Raw genomic sequence first — 17,500 nt, forward strand, 5'->3', positions numbered from 1 at the left:
CCTATCCGTTCTGATACCATTATTATTAAACAAGCTTATAAATATTGTGATGCCTTGCTGATTACATCAGCTATATATACGTGTTTCAACCCTCTAATACCTTTATATTCTCAGCAAGTATAAATATTCTCTTCTATCTCTATCCATTTTCTTATCATAAAAGTTTAAGACATCAGCAAAGACGAAATTGTGTTTTTTTTTTTTCTTTCTTTATAACCAACTGCTGACTACAAATTTCTCGACAAGACTTCATCAACACTAACTCCGTCTCGTTCTTGTATAGTTTGAATTAGTTTTACATATTTAAGTGAATAACATCATACCATAAGACCTCTATTAATATTGGTGGAGGCTCCTATTTCCATAGACTGCTCAGAAAGTCTTAAAACAAATATTTGATCTGTGGAACTCCTGGCTACACTAAGACCAGCTTGTTTATCTCATTCGAAGTTTAGGGCGAAAAAAGTTACATCCTGTAGTGATTAAAAGTCTTATTTTGTACTTCGAAAGACACCCATGTATAGAATGAAATTGATTTTGATTAAATATAGATATTTTAAAAGCGATTTGGTGTTCTTGTTCCTCATAAGCATCATTAAAATTACGTAAGTAGGAGTATTTTGAATAAAGTCTACATAATGGTTCCGGAGATTGTGGCAGTTTTAATTGATTTACTTGACATCGCCTATCCTCATAAAAACAAAATAGCAGACTATTCCAGTACTAAAGATATTTATTGTATTTGTATATAGTCGAAATTCTCATTTTTATTCCCTCCTGCCTTCCCTCGTAATTTTTTTCCAGTCTTCCTCTTTCCTCTTTTTTCTGACAAAACAAAGAAGTAACATTCTGCTATGCAGTTAGAGTGAATTTATCCCTCGTTAAATATTCCGGTTCGGAAGCGAATTTCGACAAACAAAATATTCCCGGATAATGTATTATTAGACTCGTGTTTCATATTATTTCTCAGTTGCAACAATCGCTGTATAAATATTCTGTAAACCTAAGATTTTTAAGGTAAACAAGCTTATCTAACTAGTAACGTGCACTAAGTTTGAGCTTGCATGTCACTGTGTATAGCGTACATATGTAACATACGTATATGTATGCATCAAAATACATACACACATACGCCTTTTTTCTTATCATTTCGTGTTCCTAGAAATTACGTCTCAATAATTTTGTAACTGGTAACATAAACTTTTGTGTTTGCATGTCGCTGTATATCGTACATGGACGCTTGTATAACATACACCTAATTCCCACCCGCTCTCACACACACACAAACCTGTGTATTTATCTTTTCTGTCGCAAGGAAATCTGGTCCAATTATTCAGTTTATAGCTTACGCCATCTTATTCAAGCATTCTTCGAAGGAGGGGAAAAACTCGCTAAACGAACCCTTACACAGGCAAAATATTCTGGCGAAAAGCAACATTGCAACTTTTTTTATCTTTTATATTTTTTGTTTTCAATTTTCAAGTGCACGGCAGAAGGAAAAAAGATGAAAGCCTCTGGAACAGATTTTGTTTTGGTGGTGGGAGCCGAAGGGCGTAGGGGTTGGGGGGTGGGAAAGGATTGTTAAATAGATTTTTCCCCTGCTACAATACGTCATCACCGAGTCATTTCCTTTAATAATTTAATCATTTTGGAAATGTTACTTGCCAAAATATGGAATGGAAGGAAATATATAATATAGGCCAAAGGCCAAACGCTGGGGCCTGTGAGGTCATTCAGTGCAGGAGGGGAAAATGAGTCAGGAAGAACACTTGAAACAGTTGTTAGGAGAGACTGGAAAGTAAGATAAACGAATGACAATATGAACCGAGTTATAATAAGAAGAATGAAATGGGTTGCAACTGGGGGCCGAGTGGACTCATCAAACAACCTTAAGCAATATAACAATTTGTCGAAAATTTAATTTTTCCTAATCATACAAACCTGAGGTCCTTTAACAATAGGAAGGTACTTAGCGGCAGCTGAACGGGTCGTAAGCTTCGAACAAGGGTTCGGTAGTTAACAACTTGTCCGGCAGTTGGAGGTCAGCTCGACTGCGAGGAGAGAAGTCACTTTGCTTTAGGGGTGGCATGAGGTGGGACTATGTGTAAAGGACCTCAGTTTGTATAGTTAGGAAAAATTAAATTTTCGACAAATTGTTATTTCTTCCGATATGTATACAAACCCTCGGTCCTTTAACAATAGGGAGACTCACTTATTAGTGGGTGGAATCTGAGTCTTATGAACAGACTGGTGTTCGTCCGACCTTGGCTCCCTCCCTGGTCGTAAGAGCAAAGGGAGGGATCCTAGCCTCTGCCCAGCTGATCGGGATGTGCACCTCAGGATCAGTGGTCAGACCTCTGGACCAAATTTATAAGAGGGAGGCAAGCGTACCTCTTGTAATTAGCAAATACTCAAGAACTAGTTCCTACTTCAAGAGCCAAAACGAAGTCATGGGTTTGTCTCTTGTTGGCTTCCACTCCCCCCACCTTGTGGGGAGTGGTGGATGAACACTCCCATCCCTACTGAAAGGGATAGGATGGAGCTCAGTTGTGTAGCTTACCTGCATCTGCTTCCTGTTCAGCGTAGCGACGACCGCGGCCCTCTGGCCACAGGTAGAGGAGGAAGAACGAAGGAGGAAGAGAAGCCAGTCACACAAGGATGCGATGCTGTTCTGTCTGCTCGGGTGCTGGGTAGACTACACAACTTGTTGAGCAGCCACCACGGGTCCCATGGAAAAGGTGTCCAAAGACCTGTGGGTAATATCCCGAAGGTAGAAGGAAGTAAAGGTGGTCTGGTTGGCCCAAACCCCTGCCTTCAGAAACTGCGCCACGGAGAAGTTCTTGCGGAACGCAAGGGTTGGACCAATACCTCTGACTTCGTGAGCTCTCGGACGAAGGGTACGGGTGTCGTCACTACCATCCGTGTCGTACGCCCTCCTGATCACCTCACGCAGCCAGAAAGAAAGAGTGTTCTTGGAAACCTCATTCTTGGTAACCCCGGTGCTAACGAAGAGGCGTCGGCACTCAGGCCTTAGGTGTTGACTTCTCTTCAGATAGCATCGTAGCGCCCTCAGAGGACAAAGCACCATCTCATCCGCATCATTATCAGTGAAGTCCTTCAGGGAGGGGATCGTGAAAGACTCAAACCAGTCGTCAGGGACCGAAGGATTCTGGGTCTTCGCTACGAAGTTCGAGATGAAATCGAGCGTCACGGATCCCCATCCCCTGGAATGCTTGACGTCAAAGGAAAGACCATGAAGTACCCCTACTCTCTTCGCCGATGCCAGGGCCAGCAGGAAGAGGGTCTTGAGGGTCAGATCCGTGTCTGACGACTCTCAAAGTGGCTCGAAGGGTCTTCGAGTCAAACTCCTAAGGACGAGAGTCACGTCCCTACCCGGTGGCCTGAGTTCCCTTGGTGGGCAAGACCTCTCGAAGCTCTTCATAAGGAGGGAGATCTCGAAGAGTGGAGGAGATATCCACTCCTCGCAGTTTAAGGACTAGTGCCAGGGCAGCTCTGTATCCCTTAACTGCAGAGACGGAGAGGAGCTTCTCTCAGCAAAGGAAAACGAGGAAATCCTCTACCTGCTGAATAGTGGCTCTGAGAGGAGAGAGACCCCGTCCACGACACCAGCCACAGAAGACAGACCACTTTTTCCCTGGCATACAGCTGCAGAGGACTGTCTGAGGTACCCAGCCATCTCTGTTGCTGCGCTGCGAGAAAAGCCTCTCGCTTGCAAGAGATGATGGATAACAGCCAGCCGTGAAGACACAGGGACCGAACTGACCGGTGGTACCGTTCTACGTGTGGCTGGGACAGGAGGTTGTGCCAGGGGGGGAATCTCTCTTGGTGCTTCGGCGAGCAGAGCCAGCAGGTCCGGGTACATAACGGCCTGAGGCCATTTGGGTGCCACCAGGATCATCCGAAGATTCAGGGTAACCAGCGCCCTGCTGATCACCTTGCGAATCAGACAGAACGGGGGAAAGGCGTACACGAAGAGGTTGTCCCACAGGTGTTGGGTCCGGCACAGCCGAGTAGAAAACCTGGAGTTTTCTGTTGTGCCGGGTGGCGAACAGATCCACGACTGGATGCCCCCACAGGTTGAAGAGCCTTTCCGCCACGTCTGGGTGAAGGGACCATTCGATTCCTATCACCTGATCCCGACGGCTGAGCTTGTCTGCCACCACGTTCCTCTTGCCTGGAATGTAGCAGGCTGACAGCTCTACCGAGTGTGCCTCGGCCCAATCGTGCACCTGCAATGTCAACTGATGCAACGGGAGGGACATTAGGACCCCTGTTTGTTTACGTATGCCACTACCGTGGTGTTGTTGCTCATCAACACCACTGAGAGTCCCACCAGACGATCTTGGAACTCTTGGAGAGCGAGAAACGCCGCCTTGGTTCCACACACCTGCAGCCAGCAACTCCTCCAGGCGTGCGCCCCATCCCTCGGTCGATGCGTCTGAGAACAGCAACATCCCCTGGGGGGGGGGAGGGGGGGGGGGGCAAAGAGGCACTCCTCTTACAAGGTTCCCGTCGTCCAGCCACCAGGCTAAGTCCTGCCTCACCTCCTCCGTGAGAGACAGGGAAGAAAGGTGGGTCTCTTGCCTGTGATCAACACTCCTTTAGTCTCCATTGAAGAGAATGCAGTTGAAGACGCCCATGAGGGACTAGCCTCTCGAGAGACGACAGGTGACCAGTCACGACCTGCCACTGCTGAGCTGGCTGCTCCTGTAGGGACAGAAACCGTCTTGCTGCCTCCCTTAACCTGCTGATCCACGAATCTGCGGGGAAGACTTGCCCTGCTACTGTATCAATCAGCATGCCCAGGTACTTCATCCTCTGCTTGGGCTCAAGATCTGACTTCTCATAATTCACTACAATCCCCAGATCGGGGCAGAATTCGAGGAGTCGATCTCTGTCCTGTAGTAACTTCGAGCGGAAGCTCGCCAGGACCAACTAATCGTCGAGATACCTCAGAAGACGTATCCATACCAGGTGGGCCAAAGCCGACACCAGCGTGAACAAAGTGCCCTGAATTGGTACACCATCCCGTCAAGTATGAAGTGAAGGTACTTCCTGGAGGATTGATGGATGGGTATCTGGAAATATGTGTTCTTCAGATCCACAGAAAGCATGAAGTCGTTCTCCCTGATGGAATCGAGCACTGACCATGTTGTCTCCATCGTGAACCGAGTCTGGTGAACGAATCGGTTCAAGGGAGAGAGATCTATCACCAGGTGCCAGCCCCCCCAGGACTTCTCCACCAGGAAAAGTCGACTGTAAAAGCCCGGCGACTGATCCCGTACGATCTCCACAGCACGTTTGCTCAGCATGGCTTCTACTTCCTGCCAAAGCGCCATGTCCTTGGCCGAACCAGGAATGTACGTCTGAAGATGATGGACCGGGTTGGAGGTGAGGGGTGGCCGAGACTCGAAGGGTAGCAAATATCCCTCCCGAAGGACGTTCTCTATCCAGGTCTGCGCTCCATAGTGCTGCCATGTTGCCCAATGGCTGGCTAGGTAGCCCCCCACTTCCGGCAGCATGTGAAGGGGAACACCGTCCCTAGCGTTTCCCTCCTCTCTTCGACTTTTTCTTCCCGGTTCCTCCTCGAGAGGAGGGCTGGGAGGAGGGCTGGTTACGGTGACTCTTTACAGTCGAAGTCGAAGGCAGAGTCTTTCCTCTCGGCTTCGACGAAGCGATCATCTTAGCCACAGAGGAAGCGCTAGCTAAACTCTTGAGCTTAGCCACAGTCGTCCGAGGTTACCCAGCCACCTTCGAGACTGCCTGGTGGACTAAACGGTCACTCTCGTCAGTGGGCCGTTGTTCCATGCAGCGTTCACCATCTCACTGGGCTAGAGAGAGGAGGAACTCTGCACCGGTCCGTTGCAAAGACCCAAGACCGCCTCTCGCCCAGCCACCCTGGTCACTCGAGTGAGGACAGCGTCCCTATGCCTCATTACCAGGTTGGCCCACAGGTTAGCCGTCTGGTGGGCCAGGTAGGAGATAGCCCTAACTCCAGACTGGCACAGTCTCACGAAAGCCAGGTCCCCTTCAGGAGTGATGTTTCACAAGGAGGCCGCGGCTTTAGACACTGTGAGGGACAACAGGTCTAGCCACGAGACTGCTTGGAATGCTGCCATAGCAGTATATTCCAAGGCAAGTGCCTATTGCTGCGAGAACCAGAGGTTCTCCGACAGGAGCTGCTGCAGAGAAACCCCCGTGGTTAGCCTAGCTAATTCCGGGTTAACCTGTTTGGGCAGCAGAGGGTCCTCTGCTGGCACGTAAAAGCGCCTCTGTTGTGGTAGAGGTGGGGGAAGGAGCTTGGCCGACCTGCCGGACCGAAGCGAACCCTCCTGTCTGGAGACGAGAGCATCCACCTGGCAAAGCACACTGTCGGCCAAGATGACCTCTGGATCTCGAGAGTGACTGCGTCCTGCGGAGACGGACCGTCAAGCCTGTCCAGCAAAAACGCCTCCCGAGACCCTCCTCCTTCCAGAGGAGGAACCGCAACAGACCCCTCATGGTCTCCTCCTGCCCCTTGAGCGTACGATCTGGTCGGTCCTAGGACCGTGCCAGGTTCGTAGGGTGTTGTGGCGGGATCGCGAGGGGCGCTCTCGTCGCGTTCACTCCTGGTCGTCTCGCTCTTCCTGGTGTAGCCCGAGGAAGTTGAAGGGATAGGAGAGGTAGACCTGATGCTCCCCCCTCGCCCACCAACAACAGAACGGGTGCTGGGGGGCGCTGCAGGCAATTGCCAACCCGTGGTGGCGATCGAGCTGCAGGCCTGGTCGAGCGGTTCTCATGGGGAGAGCGGCTGGACCGAGAACAGCGGCGACGGTCCCGAGTGTCAGAAGAGCTGTTGCTGGTCCCCCTCTCTGCCCGGTCCCGGTAGGAGCGAAGACTGTCCTCACAGAGCGTCACGCCGCTTGGACCACATGCATATTATATATATATATATATATATATAATATATATATATATATATATCTATAATATATATATATATATATATATATATATATAATATATATATATATATATATATATATATATAAAATAAAAACTCCGTCTTTCTGCCTCACAGAAAAAATAGGAAATAGCCGCATATCCTTCCATTTCGTACAAAAAGGTGGCAGGCATAATCAGCAACTTGATTCAGAGGGAGATGTTATCATATAATTCCCTTCCAATATTTTTTCAACGATCTTCATTTAGAGTCTGTTCATATACTTCAAGTAAGTCCCACCTGAACGGGGGATTCTATAAGATGCTGTAACCTGTATTTCACAAGGAAGTTATACTGGATCCCTCCTAAGGATAAAGGAGAATATGACAAAACCAATAGGCGCTGGAGCAAAATCACCTTCAGTGAACTCTTGGCGTCGAGAATTCCACTCCAAAATTTTTCTGGTCCAAAGTTTTGCTTAGAACTTCCTCTTAATGTTTCGTATTTTGTGTCCATTTCGTCTAGGATATCGCGAACCTCCTATGGAGGCAGACGACGTTGGAATTGAATTGTTTCTTTTCAAAATCAATTTACTTTTATGTTTCTGTGATATTTATTCCAATATATATATATATTAATATATATATATATATATATATATATATATATATATATGATATATAATATACATATATATATATATATATATATATATATATATATATATATATACATATATATATATATATATATATATATATATATATATATATATATATATATATATATATATAGATATATATATATATATATGTATATATATATATATATATATATATATATATATATATATATATATTATATATATATATATATATATATATATATATATAGATATATATATATATATATATATATATATATATATATATATATATATATATATATATATATATATATATATATATATATATATATATATATATATATATATATATATATATATATATATATATATATATAGAATCTACAGGACATTTCTTACCAGATATATATATATATAATATATATATATATATATATATATATATATATATATATATATATATATATATATATATATATTTGAATAAATATCACAGAAACATGAAAGTAAAATTACTTTGAAAAGAAACACAATTCCATCGTTCTTTTTATTTTTGAAAGATTTGATTTCAAATAAAACTAATTTGGTTCATGACAAAAATTATTATCCGAATTTTATAACATCCCGTGGTAATTCTATGCTTTAGTACTTAGCTGTACCATAATCATGTATTATTCCTTTTTTGGTAAGCTTTCTTTAGGTAGCTTTTAGTGATTCACATTTCATTTCTACCAAATACAATGTAGCAACAAAGAAATGTTCGGGTTTATATTCAGAAGGGCGTCAGCAGCAATGTATGAGTTTTATTTTCATCCAATTCAAAATTTTATTCGTATGGACACATTACCAAACATATAAGAATAATATGATCATAAGTTTCGATCCACAGAGCAAATTGGGGAAAGTATACGCTTAAAAATGTCATCATTGTATAGCCATCCTCCAGCCACGGGATACCCCCCAAAACAAGATTAATTAACTAGACGTTAGGAGAAGAAATCGTGGTGACTGAATACTGCTTTAAAAGTCACCGTTTATCTTATGCTTTTTACGACTCATAATTTAGATGAAAAGGATCAGCTTTACCTATAAAAGGCTTGTGCCCTGAAATACCACGAGACTAATAATACTTTATCCGGGAATATTTTGTTTGTCGAAATTCGCTTCCGCAACGGAATATTTAACGAAGATACTGAGGCAAGCACGAGGGTAAACACGATGATAAACTCACTCTAACTGCATTGCGGAATGTTTCTTCTTCCTTCTTTGTTTGTCATAAAAAGAGGAGAGAGGAAGACAAGAGGCGATGAAGGAAATTGCAAAATAGGGAGAGAAGAAAATGGGACTTCTGGCAAAATGGAAATACTATTTAGGTATGCTATAGAGATTGATTTGCCAGTTTCTTCCATTTTCTGTCTGGGGTTGGGGGCTGTTGTGTCAAATGTTAATTTTCAAAAGATATCAGGTATAAATGTTTCTTAAGGACGCTAAAAAAATGTATTTTATTTATGTTTTCGAGTCGCTGTACACCTTTTAAAATCGCAAAATATTTCTGAAAATGTTACCAAAAGCAATAGTTCAATTTTTGCAGTCTTTATTTATCAGACTTTTTTTTGTTTTAGGAAATGAGGGATATGAGTCCTTCTTCGTATTTACCCATTTCCCGCTGATAATTGCTGAAGAATAATTTGTATAGTGAAGAATTAATATAGCCAAAGACGGTAAGTTATGATGATGCTTATATTGATAAATCTAACAGCCCATCATGTACTAGATTTTTGAAGTCAGTGATTCATATTCCATTTTGATTCAATTCCATAAATAAAAAAATATCAATGACGAAATATTTCAAGTAGATAACTTATTCAAGCCTTTGGTTTGCTCTTATTAAAAACAAATAGGAGAAAAAGAGAAATAAAATCTACATCTATAAACCTCATCATCGCATAGCCAGCCCCCAGCCGCGGGATACCCCCCAAAACACAAATTAATTAACCCGAAGTCAGGAGAGCAATTCATAGTGACTAAATGCAGTTCCAAAAGCCACCGTTTGTCTTATGCTTTTTACGACTCATAATTTAGATTGAAAGGATCCGGTTCACCTATATGTTTGTGCCCTGAAACACGAGTCTAATAATACATTATCCGGGAATATTTTGTTTGTCGAAATTCGCTTCCGAAACTGAATATTTAACGAAGGATAAATTCACTCTAACTGCATTTCAGAATGTTACTTCTTTGTTTTGTCAGAAAAAGAGGAAAGAGGAAGACAAGAGCCGAAGAAGAAATTTACGAGGGAAGGCAGGAAGGAATGAAAATGAGAATTTCGACAACATACAAATGCAATAAATGTCTTTAGTACTGGATTAGTCTGCAATTTTGTATCTCATGAGGGTAGGCAATGTCAAGTATATCAATTAAAGCTGCCACAATCTCTGGAACCATTATGTACACTTTATTCAAAATACTCCTACTTACGTAATTTTAATGATGATTATGAGGAGCAAAAACACCAAATCGCTTTTAAAATATCTATAGTTAATCAAAATCAATTTCATTCTATACATGGGTGTCGTTCGAAGTACAAAATAAGACTTTTAATCATTACAGGATGCAACTTTTTTCGCCCTAAACTTCGAATGAGATAAACAAGCTGGTCTTAGTGAAGCCAGGAGTTCCACAGATCAAATATTTGTTTTAAGGCTTTCTGAGCAGTCTATGGAAATAGGAGCCTTCACCAATATTAATAGAGGTCTTATGGTATGATGTTATTCACTTAAATATGTAAAACTAATTCAAACTATACAAGAACGAGACGGAGTTAATGTTGATGAAGTCTAGTCGAGATATTTGTATTCAGTAGTTGGTTATAAAAAACCCCCCAAAAAAAAAAAAAAAAAAAAAAAAAAAAAAAAAAAAAAACTATTTCGTCTTTGCTGGTTGTATTAAACTTTTATGATAAGAAAATGGATGGAGATAGAAGAGAATACTTATATTTGCTGAGAATATAAAGGTATTAGAGGGTTGAAACACGTAGATGTAGCTGATTTAATCAGCAAGGCATCACAACATTATAACTTGATTAATAATAAGAAATAATAAATTAATAATAATAATATAATAATAATAATAATAATAATAATAAATAATAATAATAGTAATAATAATTAATAATAATAATGCTAAGATGTTCAACATATCTTAATAATCTTATATGTAAAAAAATCTACAATTAGGTAAAAGATCGGGATAAATACTGTTTGAAATTCTGCATATTAATACTTTTGATTTGTATTATTGTGTATTTTTTATAAGATAATAATAAAATAATAATAATAATAATAATAATAATAATAATAATAATAATAATAATAATAATAATAATAATAATAATAATAATAATAAAATGTTGTACAATAGAATTCCACAATTCAATCCATATATTGCATCATTTGTAAAAGTTAAAACCCTTCTCACTTTTATAAAAATACTATGTATATATAAATACTATAAATACTATGTATATATGTATAATATAGTTTGAACAAAGCATTCCTAATTGTTCCAGTGTTGTGGTTGCTTTAATTGATTTAGCTGACATAGGCTACCCTCATGAAAACAAAATAACAGACTAATCCATAACTAAAGACATTTACTGTATTGTATGTAGTCGAAATTCTCATTTCTATTCCGTCCTTCCTTCCCTCGCAATTTTCTTCATCGACTCTTGTCTTCCTCTTTCCTCTTTTCTGACAAAATAAAGAAGGAAGAAGAAACATTCCGCAATGCAGTTAGAGTGAGTTTATCCTGATGTTTACCCTCCTGCTTGCCTCAGTATCCTCGTTAAATATTCCGTTTCGGAAGCGAATTTCGACAAACAAAATATTCCCGGCTAAAGTATTATTAGTCTCGTAGTATTTCAGGGCACAAGCATTTTATAGGTAAAGCTGATCCTTTTCATCTAAATTATGAGTCGTAAAAAGCATAAGATAAACGGTGGCCTTTGAAGCAGTATTCAGTCACCACGATTTCCTCTCCTAACATCTAGTTAATTAATCTGGTTTTTGGGGGTATCCCGTGGCTGGGGGATGGTTATACAATGACGACGTTGATAAGTGTAGATTTTGCGAATATTTTCATATATATGTGAAAATATATATGGAGAAGTAGTATTGGATTCTAGCTATTAATCTCCTTATAATCCCTAGCTGTCACTTAAACGACCCTTCCTTGTCCTATGAGTTTCTCATTTATGTCAGTTAGTCTGCTAAGTAAAGGACGTTGAGTCGAAAGATCTTGTAGCTACTCCAGTGTTTCACTTTACTTCGTGGATCATACCTTTATTTATGCATTTATCACGTTTCAAACTTTCGTTATTCGGTTATATACACACACATATCCACGCACACGCGCACACACACACATATAAATATATATATATATATATATATATATATATATATATATATATATATAGATATATATATATATATATATATATATATATATATATATATATATATATATATATATATATATAAGTCATATCACATTTCCGTGATTCATATACATATATCGAGCTACAATGTCCTTTAATATCTAATTCGCTCTACCTCGGAATTAATATATTTTCATATATGTAGTAGGTAAAAGCTTCACTGACGCTCCTGAATTTGAAAGGCTCCATGGGTTCGCGCCCGGGTCCAGGCAAGTCTATTATCGAGAAAAAATTCCCCTTCGGTTATGCATATATGAAAATATATTAATTTCGAGGCAGAGCGAATTAGATATTAAAGGACATTGTAGCTCGATATATATATATATATATATATATATATATATATATATTAAATAAATATATATATATATATACATATAATACATACAAATACATACATACATACACACATATATACATATATAGCATATATTAATGTAGCAGCATTTTGAACAGCAGGGTGATTTTGAGTATTTCCTAGTAATTTTTAGACTGTGAAATTCTTAAAAAAACCTACTGGTTATTATTATTATTATTATTATCATGGTCGCAATCAGTGTAACATCTATCATTTCCATGAGCATTTAGATTGCTTTTTGACAACCTTAGTATCACAATCCAATTGCGGTTCCAGACCTACCTGTTAAATAAATTAATATTTTACCTTTGAGTAGTGAAATATGAGATGCGGATTTTCTGATTCAGTTACTTGGTAATATTGTTATTGTTTTCGCTGTTCAGGAAATCTATTGTATTCAAGTGAGTAATGCATGTCCTTATTCAATAACATTCTTTGTGGTGGGTGAACATACTCTTAATTTTGATCCCGAAACCAAGAATATATGTTGTTTCAGTAAACCTCAATATCTCGGGTATAAAATGCATAGAAAATAATTTTTTGGGGTGTTTACTGATTATCGACAATGTTTATATATATATATATATATATATATATATATATATATACGTATATATTATATATTATATATCCTATACTATCTCTATGTATATATATATATCTATATATTATATATATACATATACTATATATATATCATATATAACTATATATTATATATATATATATATCTTATAGGTTATATATATATATATATATGCGTGTGTGTGTGTGTATGTGTATCGGTTTATTCCATCATATTTTTCAGTGTGACCAAGGTTTGATCCTTTTTACTCGCCCTATTATTTCTTAAAACATTATTCACTCGCATGAAAGAAAATGTTTTATTGGTGACTTATTCTGTTCAATTTCCTTGTCGTAAGCTCGATTGCGAGTGTGCTGCCAGAGGTACGGCAAGAAAAAATGCAGTGATTTAGCGTCGTTTAAATGCCATAACGATACCCACTTACATTTCATCTGTCAGATAACTCGTCCTTATTCATTATTCTTCAGTATATCGGCAGAAAAAGCAGATAGTTTCAAGAAGATTTATTTGTTCTTTGTGCGGTACGAGATTTTTCCCGTGTAAGCGGAATAGCAATCTAAGTAGGTAGGTATGCCTTGTGGTTACTGGTTAATCGAGGTCTAGGACCCGAGGTGAACATTGGTAATGACCTAGGGGAAGTGTATAACGCTCGTACTTATACGCTCCATGTATACGTGCCTTACCTCAATAATTTTGCGCCCTACTCACTCATTATCTCTTTAGAATGCCTCCCAAGAGACCTAAGCAGTTCAGCAAAGAATGAGGAGGAAGATTATGCCTGAAAAAGCTCCATAAAGGCAAAAATAACTTCACGTTTTATCTCAGAATAGCAGCAATCCCCGTTGCGACGAAATCTAACTGCTACCTACCTACATCTGCCGAAATAGCAATGCAGCAAAGAGACTTTTAGTTATGAGAAGAAATACATTCTCCTGATGATTAAAGAAAGAATTACATCTTATATGAGTGAAATATTCATAGTTTTGAAAGAAAAGAGACTTTGTAAGTTTTCTGAATGGTTTAGGAATCTGCTATGGAGCAGGACTTGTTTGATAGATAACTACAGAAGTGAAATGAGTTATGAAATGTGCAAGGTGGTGTACACGAAGAAAAACCAGAAATAGTGAATATTGAAACTGAAAAAAAAAAAAAAAAAAAAATAAGGCACAGACATGAAATCTGTTTTTACATCCATGATTGATGTTGATGGAAATGAAGGCCCGAAAAGATTACGTTCCAAATTTTAATTCCTCGGTAACCGTCTTGCATACAAGCGAGTGTTCCCCACTGTAAGGCAGTTGTTTGTTTGTTTGTATGGTGTTTTTACATTGCATAGAACCAGTGATTATTCAGCAACGGGACCAACGGCTTTACGTGACTTCCGAACCACGTAGAGAGTGAACTATCACCAGAAATACACATCTCTGACCTCTCAATGGAATGCCCAAGAATCGAACTCGCGCCCACCGAGGTGGCAGGCCACCCCCATACCGACCACACCACTGAGGCGCTTGCAAGGCAGTTGGCCTGCCCAGGTAAAGCCCTGGGCACAGTGGCACTCAAGTTCTAGCTTCCTTTACGACTTGTGTAGCCCGGTTGGCAGCGATCTCGTCTTTCAATTTAGAGACCTGAGTTCGATCCTTGATGTGATGTATAAAGGTGTTATTTACGAGATAGTAAACAGAAGAATGCAGAAATATAAAGAATTGAAGTAAAGAGTCCAGAGCAACAAAGGATTATGAATGCAGAACATTCTCATGGGCAAGCCCTTCTGTTATATTTATATAGGAGATATACATATTCTTATAAATATTTGTACTAGATTAATATCCTGAGTACTGTATGGTGTAAGAGAGGGGACTGGGAACCAGTGGATTTTGAGGATTGTTGGTGAGTAAAAAAAGATATTAAATTTTTTCATAAATTTTCAAACATTTTATTAAGGGTTTCTGTTTACATTTTGTTTATATTAATATGTTGAAGAAACAGTACCACATTTCAAGGTTTACAGGAAATTGTTACATCATCTAACTTTTATTAAATTTTCCGGAAATGCAAGTTTTTTTATTTTAGTTTGAAGCTGTAGAGGTAGGCTGTTTTATTTGTTCGTGGTAGAACAATTGTATAATAAGCTTTGATTTTTTTAAGACGTATCTATAATTGTACTATTGTAGTTTTCCTAACTTTTTAATAATACATGGTGTAATTTCTAAATTTTGGAAGCATTTTGAAATATATTGATATATTTTCACAAAGTTCCTAATTTCACTCCAACCCAACATATGACACATGATAAAAATATTACTTGAGAATTATATCACGCTCATCATAATGCCATATTTTGACTCCCTGGGTGATAGTGCCGTCAGTCGTCCTCACGCTGCGGATCGTAGGCATTAGTTAAAGTTCTTTGATGCGTCCCTTCGGCCCCAGTTGCAACCCATTTCATTCCTCTGATTGTAACTCGGTTCATATTGTCATTTTCCCTCTTACTTTCCACTCTCTCCTAAGAGCTGTTTCAAGTGTTCTTCCTGTCTCAGTTTCCCCTTCAGCACTGAATGACCTCACTGGCCCCAGCGTTTAGCCTTTGGCCTATATTATGTATTCCCTGTCAGTTCATATTTTGGCAAGTAACATTATTGAACGGACAAAGTCGTAAGCATACTTTCCAAAATTATTAAATTATTAAAGGAAATGATCGGAGTGATGACGTATTGTAGCAAGGGGGGAAAATCTATTTAACAATCCCCCTTTCCTCCCCCCCCCCCCCCCCCGCCCCTCGGCTCCCACCCACCAAAACAAAATCTGTTCAAGAAGCTTTCATCTTCTTCCTTCTGCCGTGCGCTTGAAAATTGAAAACAGAAAAAAGATAAAAATAGTTGCAATGTTGCTTTTCGCCAAAAGATTTTGCTTATGTAAGGCTTCGTTTAACGAGTTTTTCCCTCCTTCGATGAATACTTGAATAAGATGGCTTAAGCTATATACCGAATAATTGGACCAGTTTTCCTTCCGACAGGAAAGATAAACACACTGGTTTGTGTGTGTGTGGGAGCGGCTGGGGGTCGCCTGTGCATTATACAAACGTCCATGTATAATATACAGAGACTTGCAAACACAAAAGTATATGTTACCAGTTACAAATTATTGAGACGGAATTTCTAGGAACACGAAATGATGAGAGAAAAAAAAAGGCGTATGTGTGTATGTACTTCAAAATCTTAGGTTTACAGAATATTTATACGGCGACTGTTGCAACTCAGAAACAATACGAAAGTAGGTGTGTGTATGTGGATCTGTGTTTGCATGTGTCCATGTTCGTATGTATGATTATACACAATGAGTGATATGCTAGCATAATCGTACATGTTACTAGCTATAAAAGTTTCTTGATCTTCAAAAGAGTGTGTGGTTTTTATTTTTATTATTTTACAATTATTGAGGCAGAATGTAATTGTTTGTATGTATGAATGTACGTATGTATGAATATACACAATGAGTGATAAGCAATCGAATTCGTATATGGTACTGGGTATAAAAGGTTGTTGACCTAAAAAAAAAAAAAAAAAAATCCAGTACTTCCAGAATTACTGAGACATACTTTCTTATAACGGAAAAATATATTAAAGGGAATGTGTTTGTGGATATGTATGTACAAATGCATGTATGTATGAATATACACAGTGACGTGCAAGCACAAAAGAATATGTTACTGGTTATGAAAGCTTGTTGACCTGACAGGTAAATAGATTCTTGATTGCACAAAGTCATGTTGCATAGATTGCGGGCACCAATATCTTACTCATTACATGAATATAAGTATACATATTCCTTTTCCTATAATAGATATTACCATCAAACCAGGAACTGGTGAGAATTCTACCAATTTGTTGTCTGAACATTACCACTGCATTGCAACGATGAATATATAATTTTAGAAAATACCGAAAGGCGCAGGATAGTATTATAAACCAGAGCATATCCATGGCAAGGAAATAGGTATCCTTGTGGATGTATTTGAATTCCTTTATATTGATGTTCTGTGTGATCATATTAAAAAAAAATGTATAATATCTCTCTCTCTCTCTCTCTCTCTCTCTCTCTCTTCTCTCTCTCTCATCTCTGTCTCTCTCTCGTCTTCTCTCTCTCTCTCTCTCTCTCTCTCTCTCTCTCTCTCTCTCTCTCTCTCTTATTTGGGGTAACTTTAGTTAATGGTAAAGCTGGCGCCAGGAATTTATCATGAAATTTAATAACGGGCATTATTTGGGATTATTGAGCCCAATAAGTTTGTACTTTCTCATAAAGTTACAGTAATATATTGTATGATTTCTTACAATTTAGAGTGCATAGTTAATCTCCTAATATCCCATTCATTTAGCAATTTCAATACCTTCTGGAGAGGAGATTGCAGCTTTTCATTTATGATTTAAACGATTCCACTTTTACTCCATCTATTGAGTGTCACAGGGATA

The sequence above is a fragment of the Macrobrachium nipponense genome, chromosome 18 (assembly GCF_015104395.2).
Source record: "Macrobrachium nipponense isolate FS-2020 chromosome 18, ASM1510439v2, whole genome shotgun sequence".
Classification (NCBI taxonomy): Eukaryota; Metazoa; Arthropoda; class Malacostraca; order Decapoda; family Palaemonidae; genus Macrobrachium; species Macrobrachium nipponense.